This window comes from Anabrus simplex, chromosome 3 (genome assembly GCF_040414725.1).
Source record: "Anabrus simplex isolate iqAnaSimp1 chromosome 3, ASM4041472v1, whole genome shotgun sequence".
NCBI classification, from domain to species: Eukaryota; Metazoa; Arthropoda; class Insecta; order Orthoptera; family Tettigoniidae; genus Anabrus; species Anabrus simplex.
In genome coordinates this window covers 390,857,828-390,875,134 of record NC_090267.1, presented here as the reverse complement: position 1 = coordinate 390,875,134, position 17,307 = coordinate 390,857,828, and the positions used below count along the sequence as shown (strand labels likewise).

Sequence of the window (17,307 nt, the reverse complement as noted above, 5' to 3'; positions counted from 1 at the left end):
ATATTATTAATGTAATCCCCATATTGTACTGTCCATTTCTCCTCAAGTAATAAAAAATAGCTATATTCTTTCCAGCTTTTATACATTAAAAACATAGTAACTTCAAAACAAAGAGTGATATTATCATGACAATTTCAGCAAAGGTTCCTGTACTACTTCCCAGTAAAAAACTCGTGAGCATGAAACCAACATTTCAAGGACAGGAATCGTGTTCATGAAATGTGCAGGTGTCCTTAAACTTTTGGTAGGACCTGTAGTGGACAATCATAACAATTACGTAATAATGTAATGGTTAAGTTAGGTAGTGCCGGGCTGAGTGCCTTAGACGGTTGAGGCGCTGGTCTTCTGACTTGGCAGGTTCGATCCTGGCTCAGTGCGGTGCTATTTGAAGGCGCTCAAATACGTCAGCCTTGTGTCTATAGATTTACTGACACGTAGAAGAACTCCTGCGGGACTAAATTCCGGGACCTCAGCGTCTCCGAAAACAGTAAAAGTAGTTAGCGGGACGTAAAGATGAATAACATGATTAGTTACAATATCTTAAAGTCTTTAGTATTTCACCTTTCAAAAAGATTGCCTTCTTATGACAGCCTAAAATCTAGTCAGGTGAAGAGTAATATAATTGGATGCATTTGTACACTCATGTGTTCACTGTTTGATTGAAATGTTCAGTAACGTTTCAAGCGACGTTCCTAGTTTCGTAGAAAAGGCTTTGACTCACCGTGTTCCATTACAGAGAATCTGAAGGATATGCTGTCGAGGACTGGTGCTCTGATAGCGGATGAAGGTATGTCGTATTACTCGTAGTATCAACGGATCTGGTAGAAAATTTGAGGATGGGTATATTCAAATAAAAACCTTGTGGAGTACATTATTGTACAATATTGTACTACATGAGCCTCCGTGGCTCAGGCGGCAGCGCACCGGCCTCTCGCCGCTTGGTTCCGTGGTTCAAATCCCGGTCATTCCATGTGAGATATGCTGGACAAAGTGGAGGCCGGTCAGGTTTGTCTCCGGGTACTCCGATTTCCCCTGCCATCTTTCATTCCAGGGACACTCTCCAATATCATTTCATTTCATCTGCAGCCATTAATCATTGCCCCAGAGGAGTGCGACAGGCTTCAGCAGCCAGCACAATTCCTACCCTCGCCGCTAGATGGAGGCTTCATTCATTCCATTCCTGGCCCGGTTGAATGGTTGGAAACAGGCTGAGGATCTTTCATTGTACTACACGTGATTGTCTTTTTGTTCTTGTTTTTAGAACAATTCTGGTTTGCATTGGAGGAAACAAAATTCGCGAGTTGTGAAGTTTACCTCATTCCAAACATCATATACCTAAAAGGTTACATTATCTAATAGATGTTGATCTTAATAGATTAGCAACTAACTAACAATAAGTGGTTCGCACAGAACATAACAGGTTACTTTCCTTTGGCAGAGAGTGTTGAAATCACCACATTCTTTTACAGAAAATCTGAAGTATATTATCTCGCAAAATTGGTGTTCCGTGGTTCAGATCCCGGTCACTCCATGTGAGATTAATGTTGGACAAAGCGGAGGCGTAACAGATTTTTCTCCATGTACTCGGGTTTTCCCTGTCATCTTTCATTCCAGCGACACTCTCCTATGTCATTTCATCTGTCGTCATTGATCATTGCCCCAGAGGAGTGCAACAGGCTTCTGCAGCCGTCACAGTGCCTATCCTCGCCGCTAGATATGGGCCTTCAGAAACAGTAAGCATTGTTAGTACCACTGGATCTGGAGTTAAATTGGAGTATGGGTGTGTCCAGCTGGAAATTTCGGTGGAGCGAAAGCCAATGTAGTAAGTTGGAGCAGTTGCGTTACTGAGATATTTGTGGTCAATGACTGTTGTCGAGGATGCATTTTGCACTCTGCAGAACGCGAATCCTTGGTCGGTCGTGTTGCACCAGAGATGAGTGTTGGCTGGCCGGTCTGGTTCACCTGGTGTGACGTCACGGCCCGCTCACCTTGTCTCGCAAGCAGCACTGCAAGGCGAGTAGTCAGAGAAAGGAACTCGAGTGGTGAGGCTGGTGTGAGAGGACTCTCTTTGACAGTGATCATACACAGTGCTACATCCTAGAGCCCGCCATTGACAGTGATTGGATTACCTCTCACTGGTAAGTACTAGCACTCTTTCCTTAGACACATGTATCCATTCCATGATGGCCGCGGACGTTACCATAGTAACGAACAGTCGATTCCCGCCGTTTCTAGGCGCAAGTGACAGATCGGATCAGAGCATGTGCGATACCGTAGATTACTGGATGTCTGAATTTCGTGATCCATTTAAAATATATATACGAGACAGAATTACGACAAGTAGTAGAAATGAATTGCCTCGAAATTGAAATGATTGCCACAAGCAATCATTCGTCAGATCATTTAAAGAAACCCAACTATTTCAGTTTACTTAAGTGTTACTCAAGTTTGTGCTGTAAGGATTTCTATGAGCAGTGTAATTCACAACTTCAGATCATTTCAGTTTAAACATATTCAAAGATTGTTATTCGTTTTGTTTGTTTTGTTTTTGTTTTGTATTTTTGTCTTTTTATGACTGGCCATGTAGTGAAAGGTAGCGTTTTTTTTTTTTTTTACCTCGTTACCTTCGAGTATCACTCCCCGCTCGAAGGAAGTTTTAAATCCCGGTATGATCAGCATAATCCTTTGGCTGAAAAATCAAAGAAGTTTTATTTTCATCTTTTATCGAGACGTTGAAAATCATCGAGAATTCCAAATATTGGTGAACCAGAAGTTGAAACTGTGCATCAAAATGGGACAAACGTTCGCGTTCACTTTTTCATATAAAGCGGATGACGGGATCGGTTTACATTCGCCTGGAGGTGAAGTCATCTGAGATTTGAGTTCACCTAGGATACTGGTACCGAACTCCCGATTACATTCCATACAGAACTTGATACGAAGATGACTTTTATGGATGGATTTTTTTAACCTTCCGACACTCGAAATTTCGTTTTAAAGGCAAGAGAAAGCGTCATCATCACTGCGCGTGCTTCTCTGTGTGCAAATGTTTCTGACTTCTAGTTAATATTATTATCACTGACTTACCGGAGCCCCTTGAATCAAAGACCAGCACGCTAACCTTTTAGCCACGGAGCCGGACAAAATCGCAATCCAGATAATTCACCACATGTTATCTGCTTAGGTTTCTCTATATAAACTTCCGAATTCAACCGTTTATAATCAGTATTTGTTTTATTTAATTTGACACAGAGGCGGTTCAGCTTCTAAAAATTAGGGTAGGTATCAATTAGGCTATTCGTGCTCTACATCTATCTACCCTGAAATTTATTTCAATGGCGTTAGAATCGGACCCCAAATGCATCAAATCCCATACTCCATGCACGAGTATAGGAACGTCGTGTGGGGAACAATAACGAAAATTCAACTTTTTCAAGGAAGCTGAGGATACGATTTGGTCCCAGAGTTGTAAAGTGCTCTCATACGAATTAGAACACACTTTATGGAAATAGAAGGATTAAGTAATAGATATATTGTATGTTAATTAAGCTATTTAGTAATAATTGATTTTCTAGAAAATAAACATTTCTAAACGGAATATATTTTCGATATTTTGCTACATCATTTCGTATTAAAAGTCCTTACTTCCTTCGATATTTTTGAAAGCAGTTTCTTAAATGAACTATGACAATAGATGTGCTGTTTCTGAACATGAAAATAAGCGGCTTGTATTAAATACCTCATTAATTAGCAATGCCTTCTTAGTTTTCGTCAGCCATCCTTTGCACTGTTTATATCAACAACACACATTTTAATTTTTGTTTCAATTCGATTTGAGGACTGTACTTCTAAAGAACATTCTTCCCTGCAGTATCCAATAGTTTTTATTTACTAACTAGTGACAGGTCACTCAGCGATCTTTGGAAGAAACATTTATACAACAAATTGGGCTGTTCTGGTGGATGATCCGAACTTTGGACTGTAATATCATCCAAATATATATCATACTGAATGGAAACAATGATATTGAATAGTGAAAAATCTGTCCTAAACAAATATTGATTCAGTTCTGTGTGAAATGTGATCGAGAGCTGGATATCAGTGACCACAGTGAATACAAATCTCGGATATCTTCGCCTTCGAGTGAATTTAAGCGAACTTGATACAATAATCGTCATCTCACTCTGCAGAGAGGATAAAATCACTGAGCTGTGAATAACTGTACATTACGAGGTAGCTGGAGCGAATTTTAGTTCTCGGTTCATTTCTGTTCCTGTCAGAAGACGATGCTGCGTTTTAAAAAGAGTTAGCCTATATGAAGTGATTTCTTGTGATATCTAACAAGTGATAGTGTTTAAAACTTTGAGGGATAAAGGTCCATTAATTTATCGTTTTTGTCACCTGATGTGTAACTTGAATCACTGAGTTCTGCGTCCGATCAGATCTCACGTCAGTACAGCAAGAAACACTGGCATGATATTCCCAGGATTCGAACCTCTAACCCTGCTATCTCTGTCGTATTCCTGTTGCGTTTTAGTCCAATTGTCAGTAACCCTAAAGATAGTGATTGTTCGTGATGTCAGAGTTAAGATCACTGCCACTATCTTCCAAGTTGTAGGCTTTTCCTATCTCAGCATGTCTAAAAACCCATCTGCGTTTGTGTGATGTTAACTAGCAAGTCTACAGCGCCAAGATTTCTAAAAACAGAAACATTTACTTCCCATCCCTTTGTGGCATCCAAGGTGATAAGTTCGTTTTACATCGTGGGATGGCTACTTCGGAGACTAAGAGTTAAAAAATCCAACAGTGTGAAAACACTCGGTGAAAACGACAGGTGGGATTCTGACTCCTGATCACCCAGCAGTGCACTTTCTCAGTCACATAATTTTGTCTCAACCACTTGGTAACGAAGATTGTTGTATAATTTATCTACATTATGAGGGTTCTGTTATTGTATAATTCACTACGATATTGTAGTACTGAATAGCAACTGTCTTTTTTTTCTTTCGTACCTGTCTCCTTGTTCTAATAATTCGTCAGATCATTTAGTAAACCCTACTAAGTTATTTCAATTTACGTACGTATCACTGAAGTTTGTGATGACACGATTTCTGTGAGTGGTGTAATTCATATCTCCAGAACACTTCACTTTTAACATACTGTATTTGAAGATTGTTGTTGTTCTTTCGGTTTGGTTTGTTTTTCTTTTTTTGTTTTTATCCTTTTATGACTGGCGCTGTAGTGAAAGGTAGAGTTTTTACCTCGTAACAAGAGACTTTGAATATCACTCGTCGAAGGATTTAAATCCGGATCTGATCTATTGGCGGAAGGATTAAAGAAGTTTTATTTTCATTTTTTCTCAAGACATTGACGATATACAGAATATTTAAAAAAATAGTGAACCAAAATTTAAAATCGTGCGTCAAAGTCGGACAACCGTTCACGAAGTAAAAACTACTCGTGAAAATATTCTGTTTAAATTTCATCTCGTTGAAATTATTCTCCGTGTGATTTTTCTAAAATTGTGATCACTGATCCAGGCTCTGGTTCAGTGACTGATTCAGTTCTGTGTGGAATGTGATCGAGAACTCAGTATCAAATCTCAGTTGTCTTCATGTCCAGGCGAATGTAAGCAAACTTGTTAGAGAAATCATCTCTTTCGGCAGAGAAGAAAACATCACCGAGCTGTGAATAACTGTGCAATTAGGTGTTTGTGTTTGTCCCAATACGTTCCTCTCCAAACACACAGAATAAACCAAACTACCAACCACCAAATAAACACGCAATAATGAAAACATCCCTCCATAGAGGGTTGGCGTCAGGAAGGGCATCCGGTCGTAAAACAGGTCAAATCAGCTTGTGCGACCCAGTTTGCACCCGCAACCCCACAAGGATGTGGATAAAGCGGCAGAAGAAGAACTGAATGCATCGTTTCTTACTGTGACTATCTCAAAGATGCAGATCATCATTTGTGTCAGCGTCTTCTCTCGTACCCGTCTCCTCGTTCTATGATTAGGCTAATCATTCGTCAAATTATTATGAGAAACCCTACTATTATAATTTACGTGCTTATCGCTCAAGTTTGTGTTGTCAGGATTTCTGTGAGTAGTGTAATTCATATCTTCAGATCATTTCATTTTTGACATATTTAAAGATTGTTGTTCGTTTTGTTTGGTTTGTTCTTGTTTTGTTTTTTATCCTTTTGTAATTGGCCATGTAGTGAAAAGTAGCGTTTTTACCTCGTAACAAGAGATTTATGATATCACTCTCGGCTGGTCGACGGATTTAAATCCGGATCTGATCTATTGGCGGAAGAATTAAAGAAGTTTTATTTTCACCTTTTCACTTTCTTCTATCAGATTAAGACTGCCATATGGGAAAATCCGTAAGAAAGGTGTGTCATTAATATGAGTGTAGTTGTGATTGTGATTCTTTGGCAGAAATACGAAACCGTCACTTCACCGTGTAATAAGCATGCTAACCATGAATACGACAGTATACTTGGAATGAGCGTACGAAGAAAAACTGACGGAGTTCCTTCGTAATTCTCTGGATGAATCATCTATACAAGATCTTTTCTTTTGGATGTACTTAACATTTCTCCCATATTTATATGAGCATAAACACTTCATAAACCAGTGTAAAGCATGTGAGATTTTCTGTGTTACCCATGTTTATTTTTTGCACGCCGTTTAGATACGTTTGTGGCAACATTGTGATAGGAAAGGGCTTGGATTAGCAAGGAAACGGTCATAACCTTAATTAAGGTACAGCTGGTGTAAATATCGGAAAACACGTAAATTCACCTCCAGGACTATCGATGATGCATCGCCTCCCGAATGCTAACTTACAGCTATACAGTCCATACCTTGCAGCCTACTCACTCGGTCAGTAATCATTTAGCCGAGTGACTTCATCACAGGCTTCTAACCAAGGCGGTCGCAATTCACATCCCACCGTCGGCTCCTTGAAGATAGTTTTCAACTGTTTCCCTTTTTCACACACCAGAAAAATGATGGGTCTGTACCATGGACGCCTCCTTCCAAGCTCCAACTCTTCCTCCTCCTCCTAGCGTCGTCAAAACCCCATGTACAGAGTGTTTGGGATATGATATTTCTACTGGTTATGTGTAGGACGTTCAATATTAAATTAATTACTGTCCTATTTCAAAAAAATAAAAAATGGAGAAAATTTCATGTTTGTAGGTCAGGTAGTACTTAATGATTATCTTCTTTTTTTCCTTTACAAGTTGCTTTACGCTGCATCGACGGAGATAGGTCTTATGGCGACTATGGGACAGGAAAGGGTTAGGAGTGGAAAGGAAGCGGCCATGGCCTTAATTAAGGTACAGCCCTAGCATTTGCCTGGTATGAAAATGGGAAACCACGGAAACCATCTTCAGGGCTGCCAATAGTGGGGTTCGAACCCACTATCTCCCGAATGCCGGATACTGGCCGCACTTAAGCGACTACAGCTATCGAGCTCGGTTTAATGATCAACTTACGCCTTTACTACCGTACGTTACAGTATTTTCCAGTGTGAAAACGTTCACTACTTGTACGTAGAACGTTGTGAAACAACTAATGCATACATGTGACCTGAAGCCGCAATGAAGTGATGTGTACAGTTGTAGTTAAAACTCATTCTTTTACATTACACATGCAAAATACGTCCAGAAGCTGCCGTGAAGTGGTGTGCACGGCTGCAGTGCAGTATACGCAAACTGCCTGAAGCATAGTACGGCGGGTGGTATAAGCCGAGGGGCAAACAAAACTACTATCTACCTCACAAACATCGCACTCTACCTCACGCTCCTCCCCCGGACAAACCATTCGTAAATGGACTGCGGACATTCACCCCTACCTTCCGTAATGTTACTTGTACTCATCTCCCAAACATCCGTATGTTAGTGCTGTATACAGAGTGATCCAAAACAACACCGACAACGCTTAGTATGTTGTGCGGGACGGCAAACCGATCATTTTTAAACCGGAAACCAATACACGGAAATACATTGTTTGGACGCTTTGGGGCACCAAAGTTTGGCAACGCTTCGGATATGGAGAAGGGTGTGTTTTCACATTTTGGCAAGAAATCTCCTACAACCCAACAAGTATCGTGCATTAAATTTCAAAAGGGGAATTGTCGACCTTCTACTGCCTACTTGATTACCGAGCCTACATCGGCGGTGTACAAGAGATTGGCGTACATGGGCAAAGACATTATTGTCTAGAGATAAATTTGTTTTATTTATTTTTCTAAAATGATCTACATTCCTGAACAAATCAGAATTTTGATAATCAAGGAAGTGATAGTCGTTTGTGCATGCAATGAAGATAGACACTGTCTCTTCGTGAATTAATATCATTGTTAACAATAATAATTTTATTTGTTTTACATCCCAGTGACTAATTTTACGTTTTTCGTGGTTGGGGACGGAATTTTGTCCCTCAGGAGTTCTGTTATGTGTCGATAAATGTACCGTCACGAAATTGCGTAGGCCTATTTGAGCATCTCCAGATACCATCAGTCTGAGCCACTCATCCCGGCTCTTCGCGAATTATCACTTTCTCGAATGTGATTGAAGAAATAGCTGGTCTTAACGGACAGAATATATCATGGTTACGAGTTGTAAACTAATTTTTGTGCTCAAGGTAGTTGTGCCAGTGCATTTACCTGCTGATCGTACATTAGATCATGACAGACATTATTATTAATCTTGATTATTGAATATGGAAATTTTGACCTGAATATCACTTCGTGACACTGGATAAAACTGAAGGTGAAGTCATCATAAGTGTAGAGTAGTGATATTGAAAGAATTTCTTCAAGCTATGTACCCTGTTGACGTTAGTACACTGAGAATATTGCTAATTTAAAGATCAATAATCCATACTTGCACCTAATCCGACGAAGGACTAAGATACTATAGATACTGTATTATAATAACAGTATCATTTATACCTGCCTGCTGTCATTTCTTGATGGATACAGTACTTTTGCATCCATCTCTTGGCACAGGCCAGAGTAAAGTGTAGCTTCCACCGAAGTCCCAGTCAACGTCCATGGTTGTGACAATATGGAAGTTGCTGGGGTATGGGTAGTGCTGAATAATGACATTCAGAGCATGACTAGTGCATCTGAGTGTTATGAAAGGTGCTGCTCATAGGGTCAGTCGTGCTGCAATAGTACTTTCTGACCCAGTGAGGAAAGCAATGGCAAACTACATCACTCCTCATCTTGCCTAGTACGCCTCATTTTGGTGCTGCCATTGGTTTTTGGGGTTTCCTTATAACCGCATAACCTTTGGTGGTGCTATTTGAGGATCCAACCAGCCTCTGGGCTGATGACGTAACAGACAGACATAATTTATACAATAGGTTCTTTCTCGTGTAGAAATAGGAACTAATCCTCGAATAAGAATTTATTCTAATGATCTTGTTCATTATTTTGTCTGTCTTAATCATTCACAGCCGGGGTTCCGTGACATTAAATTATAGGTTCAGTGAATATGCATAACATATTTTGAGAACAGTCATAGCTCAATCACTGTATTTCTGTAGTGGAGGCTGCACACCATCTTTTCTGATGATTCGGCAAGTGTTTTTCTATAAAAGTTAAAGGCAAGATAAAATAATTGTGCTCCAAGAGACAAGCCCAAATTTCACACTGAACTGTCTTTGTCAACAGAATTTTGCATAGAACTGTTTATCATTTTAAATGAAATCGAATCTTAAAAAATGTATTGCAGACACAGTATTAATATCAGTCTCTGTATCAATCAGTCACCACTGGACTACATTTACGGCTGTCAGCCAGGTGGAGAATTCCCTATCAGTTGTTTGCCTAGTCGTTTTCTAGATAATTTCCAAGAAGTTGGGCATTTATCAAACATCTTCCATGGTAAATTATTCCAATCCCCAATTCCTCTTCCTATCAACGAGTATTTGCTCCAATTTGTTCCCTTGAATTCCAGCTCTTTATATTATGATCTTACCTAAATTTGAAAACTCCACTCAATCTTGTTCGTCTACTAATGTCATTTCAAGCGATTTATATCTGAAATGCTTCCGTGTGAATCCAAAAATACTGCTTCCGTTAATAACAATTTCTGTAAGGTATAAGTTTAAAGTGAATGCCATTTTGTTAAAGGTATCTAATAAATACTTTTCTAAAATTTTATTGAAAATATTCAAATTGCTATTTGACTCGCCTACTGTACAACACTATTATATATTTTACCTTAGGTTAAAATATATGCTTTGCAGTCAGGGTTCCTCGTAGTTTAGCTAATTATTTCTATATTATCTTTACCTATATTGTTCGATAATGAGTCGTAGAATATGAATGCTCCATAAATAGCCTACAACATTTTATTATTTACGAACCTATCCCGAGGTGCCACTCCCATTGCTAAAAGAATGCATTGGTGCAAATTTGGGCTGCAACCACTTTCGCCCGCAGTCATGAATCTTCGTTGTTATGGGTATTATCAGCTCTATGGCCTGTCTCCGTTCTTACACACAAATGAACTCAAGTCCAGTAAAATGTTGTGATGTTAGCTATTAAGAGGTTCCAGGACACCTTCCATAAATACTATCTACAGATTCTGAGAAATGCACACCTTGCAATAGTTCATTCATACCTGCAGCCGAACATTCCTGGAATTTCCTTCTGGCTGCATATCAGAACATGTATTTGAAAAGGGATGTTGTTAGTGATATGTAGACTTGCGACAGGCCATTAAAACCCTTTGAGTAGTGAAAGGTACAGGCTTCCACTATTCGTAACCTGTACACTAAATGGACAGCTTAACCGCCTGGTTGCTTTTCACCCCAGGAATTACCATGGGTACTTATTTATTGTAATTTGAATGTGCTCAAAGGACATGCACCTCTCTAGATGTGGAAGTCTGATTTCTAAATTTCTCGACCAAATGACGAGGAATCGAATCCTTCCGGATAAACCAAGCACACATCAGGTAAGTAGCTCCCTACTACCTGTAATATGGTTTGGTACATCAGGCTTCACAGGCTGAGCCACGCTGTGTAAAGTAAGTCAGTGATGATAATAACAATAATAATATTAAAATATAAACTATATCACTAAAAGTCAGAAATATTTACATACAGAGAAGCACGCGCAGTGATGATGACTCCTTCTCTTGCATTTAAAACGAAATTTCGAGTATCGGAAGGTTTGTTGAAGGGGCAAGTCACGCAAATTATTTGTTGGATGAATTAGTAAGCAGTGTAGAAATTCTCAGTATCTTTATATGTTAAGTGGACCATGAGAAAAACGTTAAGATTCGTCTTGTGACAGGAAGATCCTGGTGTAGTTATTTTCTCATGAGAACATTTCTCTTGGCAAGACAAATATAATTTAATCACATATGAGAAGATGATATATCTGAAGAGAAAACAGTGTGATGAAACACAATAGTTAATCGTCATACGGGCCACTTTTTCAAGGATGTGCATTTCTGCAATTAATCTACATTATTCCCCCTTCGATTATATGGAAGAAATATGCGTTCAACTACCGTTTCAGTTCAAACTCGGCATAAGGTATTTCACTTCGTGTCACACATTTTTGATTTCGTCCTACGAAGGCGATTTACTTCCTGCATATGCAATAGTGTGAATTGTGTTATTTTGGCATCACCATTTTAGGTTATTGGATTATCAGTCTCTCGTCGGATTTCTTTTCAAATTTCCTATGTCATTATTCACTAACGTTTGTTGTTAATGTTGTTGATTCATGTAATGAATGTGGAACATTTTGAGCCTTACCCCGCATGGTTAATGAACTTGATTTGCATAATATTTTGTTAGGTACAGTTACTATCAGTAGGGGGTGGTGATTCTCATTGCAGTGATATTACGCGAATATTTTATAAAGGTTGGAACTTCTGCATTTTTAATTTTACGACCTGCAAACCACTTTTAAATGTGAATTGAAAATGAGATAAAATTTGAAATGTACCCAAAATTTGTAATTTATATCAAAAATATAAATGCGAAACCGGCGATTTGTACTCGAGTGAGAAAGAATTTAAGACTCGTGTTGTGACAGGAAGATCCTGGTGTAGTTATTATCTTATGAGAACATATCTCTTGTCAAGACAAGTGTGATTTAGTAACGTACGAGAAGATGATATATCTGCGGAGAAAACAGTATAGTGAAACACAACAGTTAATGGTTAAAATTCTTCTGGAAACTTAAACCAAGGAGTTTGCGGCTCCTTGCACAGACTAATAACAATGCTGGTCGCTGTTAAGCTCAGATACCCAGAGTGTTACCAAGCAGCATTTGCAGTCCTATCAATAGTGTAGTCACCGAAATAATATTACAATAAATACAATTTAATTGTTGGCGACAGGAGAACAGGAATGACAGAACAAAATATTCAAGAATGTTCTATGATTTCCATCAACAGTGCTACTGATTCATGTTTTTATTTGTTGTTTTTTATAACTTGCTTTACATCGCACCGACACAGATAGGCCTTATGGCGATGATGGGATGGGAAAGGCCCAGGAATGGGAAGCAAGTGGCCGTGGCCTTAATTAATGTACAGCTCCAGCATTTATCTGGTGTGAAAATGGGAAACCACGGAAAACCATTTTCAAGGCTGCGACAGTGGGGTTCGAACCCACTATCTCCCTGATGCAAGTTCATAGGTGCGCGCCCGTAAACCGCACGGCCATCTCGCGCCCGGTACTGATTCATGAAGATGATTTAAGTTAATTTTATATACACTGCCGCCCAGGAAAAAAGAAAAGAGACCCGGCGAGTTGGCTATGCGGTCAGGGACACGCGGCTGTGAGCTTGCATCCGGGAGATAGTGGGTTCGAATCCCATACTGTCGGCAGCCCTGAAGATGGTTTTCCGTGGTTTCCCATTTTCACACCAGGCAAATGCTGGGGCTGTACCTTAATTAAGGCCACGGCCGCTTCTTTGCAACTCCTAGGCCTTTCCTATCCCATCGTCGCCATAAGACCTATCTGTGTCTGTGCGACGTAAAGCAAATAGCAAAAAAGGAAAAAAAAAGGAAAGAGTAACACTTGGATGTCTTTAAATAAAATTAATTTAATGAACCAAAAATTAAGTTATAAAACACAATATAGCTTATTATTATTCCTCTTTTTCTTCCACTACTTTTCCCACGCCCTGATAGGGTTACGGGTACATTGTCACAATAGTGGTCTTGGTTCTCTTTTACGGGCGGATGCCCTTCTTGACAAAAACCCTATGTAGAGAGATGTATTCATTATTATTGTGTTTCTGTGGTAATTGGCAGTGTGGTGTGTTATATGCATACGTAGAAATGTGTATAGGGACAGTCACCCATTTACCAGGTCGGAGGAGTTAGAAGTGGTTCAAATGCCCCACTCGGCCGGGAACAGAAATCCTCTGAACCGAAAGCAACAATGAGCGTTATAGCCCGTAATCCTTGTACGATACGGAAATTGTACCCCGGCCTCCGAATAAGAGGCAGGCAAGCTACTCCTACACCAGCGTTGTCAAAAACCACCACTGGTGGTTATCGCTGTAGTTTTGCTACGGACCTCCGCTCATAACACTTCGTACCTCGAGCTCGAAAGTCGCCACGCCAATTGTAAGGCAGAAGTTAGTGGAGGTTGACAATGATAAATACAGGATGCGTGTTTCGGTTTCACGCTAAAGAGAATATGATTTGCCAGTGAAATTAACCAATGATGGTTAAAATTCTAGACCCTGTTGGGAATCGGACCCGGGACCCCTGTGACCAAAGGCCAGCAAGCTAACCATTTACCCATGGAGCCGGACATTTAGAAAGAGAGTTTTTCGTTTGAATATAGCCGTGAGACCACCACGTACCTGCTGCATTGCTCTGCTTCGTCTGTACTCGATGAAGCTGTTGCTACATCTTCCCTTAACTTTGACGCTTGCACTCACACGTTCTGGTCCCATTTGAGCTCGTCGTAACTGTCCTAGGCTGAGCAGGGCTCGTAATGGGCTTTCCTGCGAGTTTGTCCGCGTCAGGTATACTCAGGTTATTTTACATAATTTCTTCTTTTTTTCTCTTCCTGAAAGATATTAAATTTGTAGCTTACCTGCGCCTTACTGCCGGGCTTGCCATTGTTCGTTTTACCGCTCCGCTTGTCACATTCCTTTCATTGTTGACGTTCGCGACGTCACAGAAGCTTTAGTAAACAGCCCGCCCGCACCTGGCACAATAAAGGAACAGGAGACAGGAAACGAGCGAACAGAAACGGGCTGTCTCCAAAACGACCTCGCTGGCCCACTGTGTTGTGTTACAAGCTATTTACTAGATGCCAGAACGTTTAGCCTGGAGGTTTCGTAAGTGATATCAGATTCAGAACCGTCACGGGCCGCTCTCGGAGCTGGAGGACCTAGCTCAAGTCCTGGAGTTAAAAGTTTTCGCTTTCTCGGAGGACCCATTTGCTCAAAAGCAACACGCGGGCATTGTTAAACAGTCTTACTTAGGCGTAGTCATAGTTAACATTATCCATTCTTAGTCATCATCATCATCATCATCATCATCATCTGTTTACCCTCCAGGTTCGGTTTTTCCCTCGGACTTAGCGAGGGATCCCACCTCTACCGCCTCAAGGGCAGTGTCCTGGAGCTTCAGACTCTTGGTCGGGGGATACAACTGGGGAGTATGACCAGTACCTCGCCCAGGCGGCCTCACCTGCTATGCTGAACAGGGGCCTTGTGGATGGATGGGAAGAGTGGAAGGGATAGGCAAGGAAGAGGGAAGGAAGCGGCCGTGGAATTAAGTTAGGTACCATCCCGGCATTCGCCTGGAGGAGAAGTGGGAAACCACGGAAAACCACTTTCAGGATGGCTGAGGTGGGAATCGAACCCACCTCTACTCAGTTGACCTCCCGAGGCTGAGTGGACACCGTTCCAGCCCTCGTACCACTTTTCAAATTTCGTGGCAGAGCCGGGAATCGAACCCGGGCCTCCGGGGGTAGCAGCTAATCACGCTAACCACTACACATTGTTAGTATAACTGAAAAATATATGCCTGTTGGTGTACTCGTACTTCGCTACGAAATTCTACATTGTGTACAGAATCCTAGATGAGGTCGTGTACACGTTGTAAATAAGATTTTATTAAAACGCATAATAACACAGGTATTTCAAAATTAAATTTTAGGCGCCCTCCCCTAAACCACCATTTTATATAGCATTAATAAAATTATTTATAGCCTAGACCGTACTGCTTTATTCCCCGACTTTACATACCGATTTTCATTCATATGCCCTTCTCGACGCCAACTCTATGTGGAGGGATATAATCACTATTGCCGTGGTTGGTAGTGTGTTGTGTTGTCTGAATATGGAGAGGAAAGTGTTGGGACAAACACAAACATCCACTCCCCGAGTCAGAAGAATTAATCAGACGCGATTAAAATCTCCGATCCAGTCGGAAATCGAACCCGGGACCCTCTGGACCGAAGGCCTCAACGCTGACCATTCAGCCTGAGAGTCGGACTCTAATTCCTCTTCCTATAAATGAATATTTGTCCCAGTTTGTCCTCTTGCATTCCAACTTTAGCGTCATATTATTATCTTTCCTGCCTTTAAAAGCTGCACTCGTCTGCTAATATAATTCCACGCCATCTCTCCACTGACAGCTCGGAATAATTATACCTCTTAGAGATGTTTCACATGACGACATCGTAGGACATGGAGTATCAAATGGACTTCTTTCCGGGCCTTCCCGACTACCTATCTCTGTCGGATATGAACCTGCGATCTTCGGATTCCTAGGCTAATACTATATTACTGATATCCAGAGGGAGCTAAAGGTGTAAGTAAAGTCATATAGGAAGGCGAATTAGTGATCTGAATAATTTACCAAGGGGATACGTTCGATAAATTTCTTACTTTGAAAGCATTTAAGAAACGCCTAGGCCAACAACTGATAAGGAATCTGCCACCTAGGCGACAGCCCTAAATGCAGATCAATAGTGATTGATCGATTGAGTGATTGATTGGCAAAATATTATAAGTAAAATGTCTCATTGACGTATTTGTGTCGTTTTGTTGTTACACAAGTAGTATTCTACACATAGGGTGGCCCAACGTCCTCATTTACCCAGACATTTACTTGTGCCAGGCTCCTCACTTTCATCCATCCTATTCGACCTCCCTTGGTCAATTCTTGTTCTTTATCGACCCAGACGGTATTAAGTTCCCGAGGCCTAGAGAGTCTTTCATTTTCATTTTCACGCCCTTCGTGACCCTTGTCTTTCTTTGGCCGATGTCTTTATATTTCGAAGTGTCGAATCCCTTCCGTCTGATTAGTGTTATATAGAGGATGGTTGCCTAGTTGTACTTCCTCTTAAAACAATAATCACCACCACTTTATCCGGAGATGTCATCCTTTTTAGACCATTGTCCGGGCGGATTATTTAAATGTCCTCCTTTTAGAGTGAATCTGCTTATTTGAAGTTAATTTGCCCCAAAGTTAAAGAGTAGTTAGAAAATGCAACAACATAAGGTTTGGATAAAGAAATTAGTGTTTATATGGAGGAAGCTATGTTGTATGAATCATGCTACGAATACTTTAAAGAGTGGATCTTGGTCTGTTTTAAACGGATGGTGTTGAAAAGTGATATGGATTATTGTAATGTTGAAAACAAATTTGTATTTGTAAGCTGTGTAAGTCCTTTCAAAGATGTGAATTCTTTAGACCAGTTCTGCAATTTCAAACAATTCCTAAATGCAAATAGTAATGACCCTGAATTTAACAAGTTACCTTGTAATCATAAATGTGCAAAGTATTTCAAGGAATGTAAAGTGAATATTTTTACAAGTAGGATATGTTAGACAACCCCAAACTCCTAAAGGTAGCTGGATCTTCAGAAAACTAGCCTAACCATCAAGGTGTGTAAATTAATTTCGTTGTTTACGTTTTGTAAGAATTTACTGTATAATATGCCAACAGCCGTAGCCGTGTTGAAACACTGGATCCCGTGATCTCCGCAGTTAAGTAACATTGGGCGTGGTCGAGATTTGGATGGGTGTAGGGTAAGGGAATGGAGGAGCGGAAAGAAACTGGCCACCCTACCGCACGTAAACTCCGGCTCAGGCACACCTCTGCGGAGGTTCGGACCTGCCTTCGGGCAGAATACACCCTTACTTTACCTTACTGTATAATATAGAAATGGATACATGTATGTGAAAATTAGAATGAAGAAAACCTACAACCTGTTTTCCAGTCATTGACCGGGTCAGGGATGGAATGAATGAAGTTCCCATATTGCGGCGAGGATAGGAATTGTG

General features: G+C 40.5%; 1 protein-coding gene across 2 annotated transcripts in view; it reads left to right on the top strand.

Annotated features, from left to right (window-relative positions):
• The first annotated feature begins 2,027 nt into the window (after positions 1–2,027).
• Positions 2,028–17,307, top strand: part of pot (papillote) — a 359,995-nt gene continuing 344,715 nt past the window's right edge. The window contains exon 1 of one of the 2 annotated variants that reach the window (XM_067143338.2): positions 2,028–2,138. The gene's annotated coding sequence lies outside the window, so the exon portion shown is untranslated. The remainder of the gene's footprint in view (positions 2,139–17,307) is intronic. The other variant, XM_067143339.2, reaches the window with a different exon arrangement.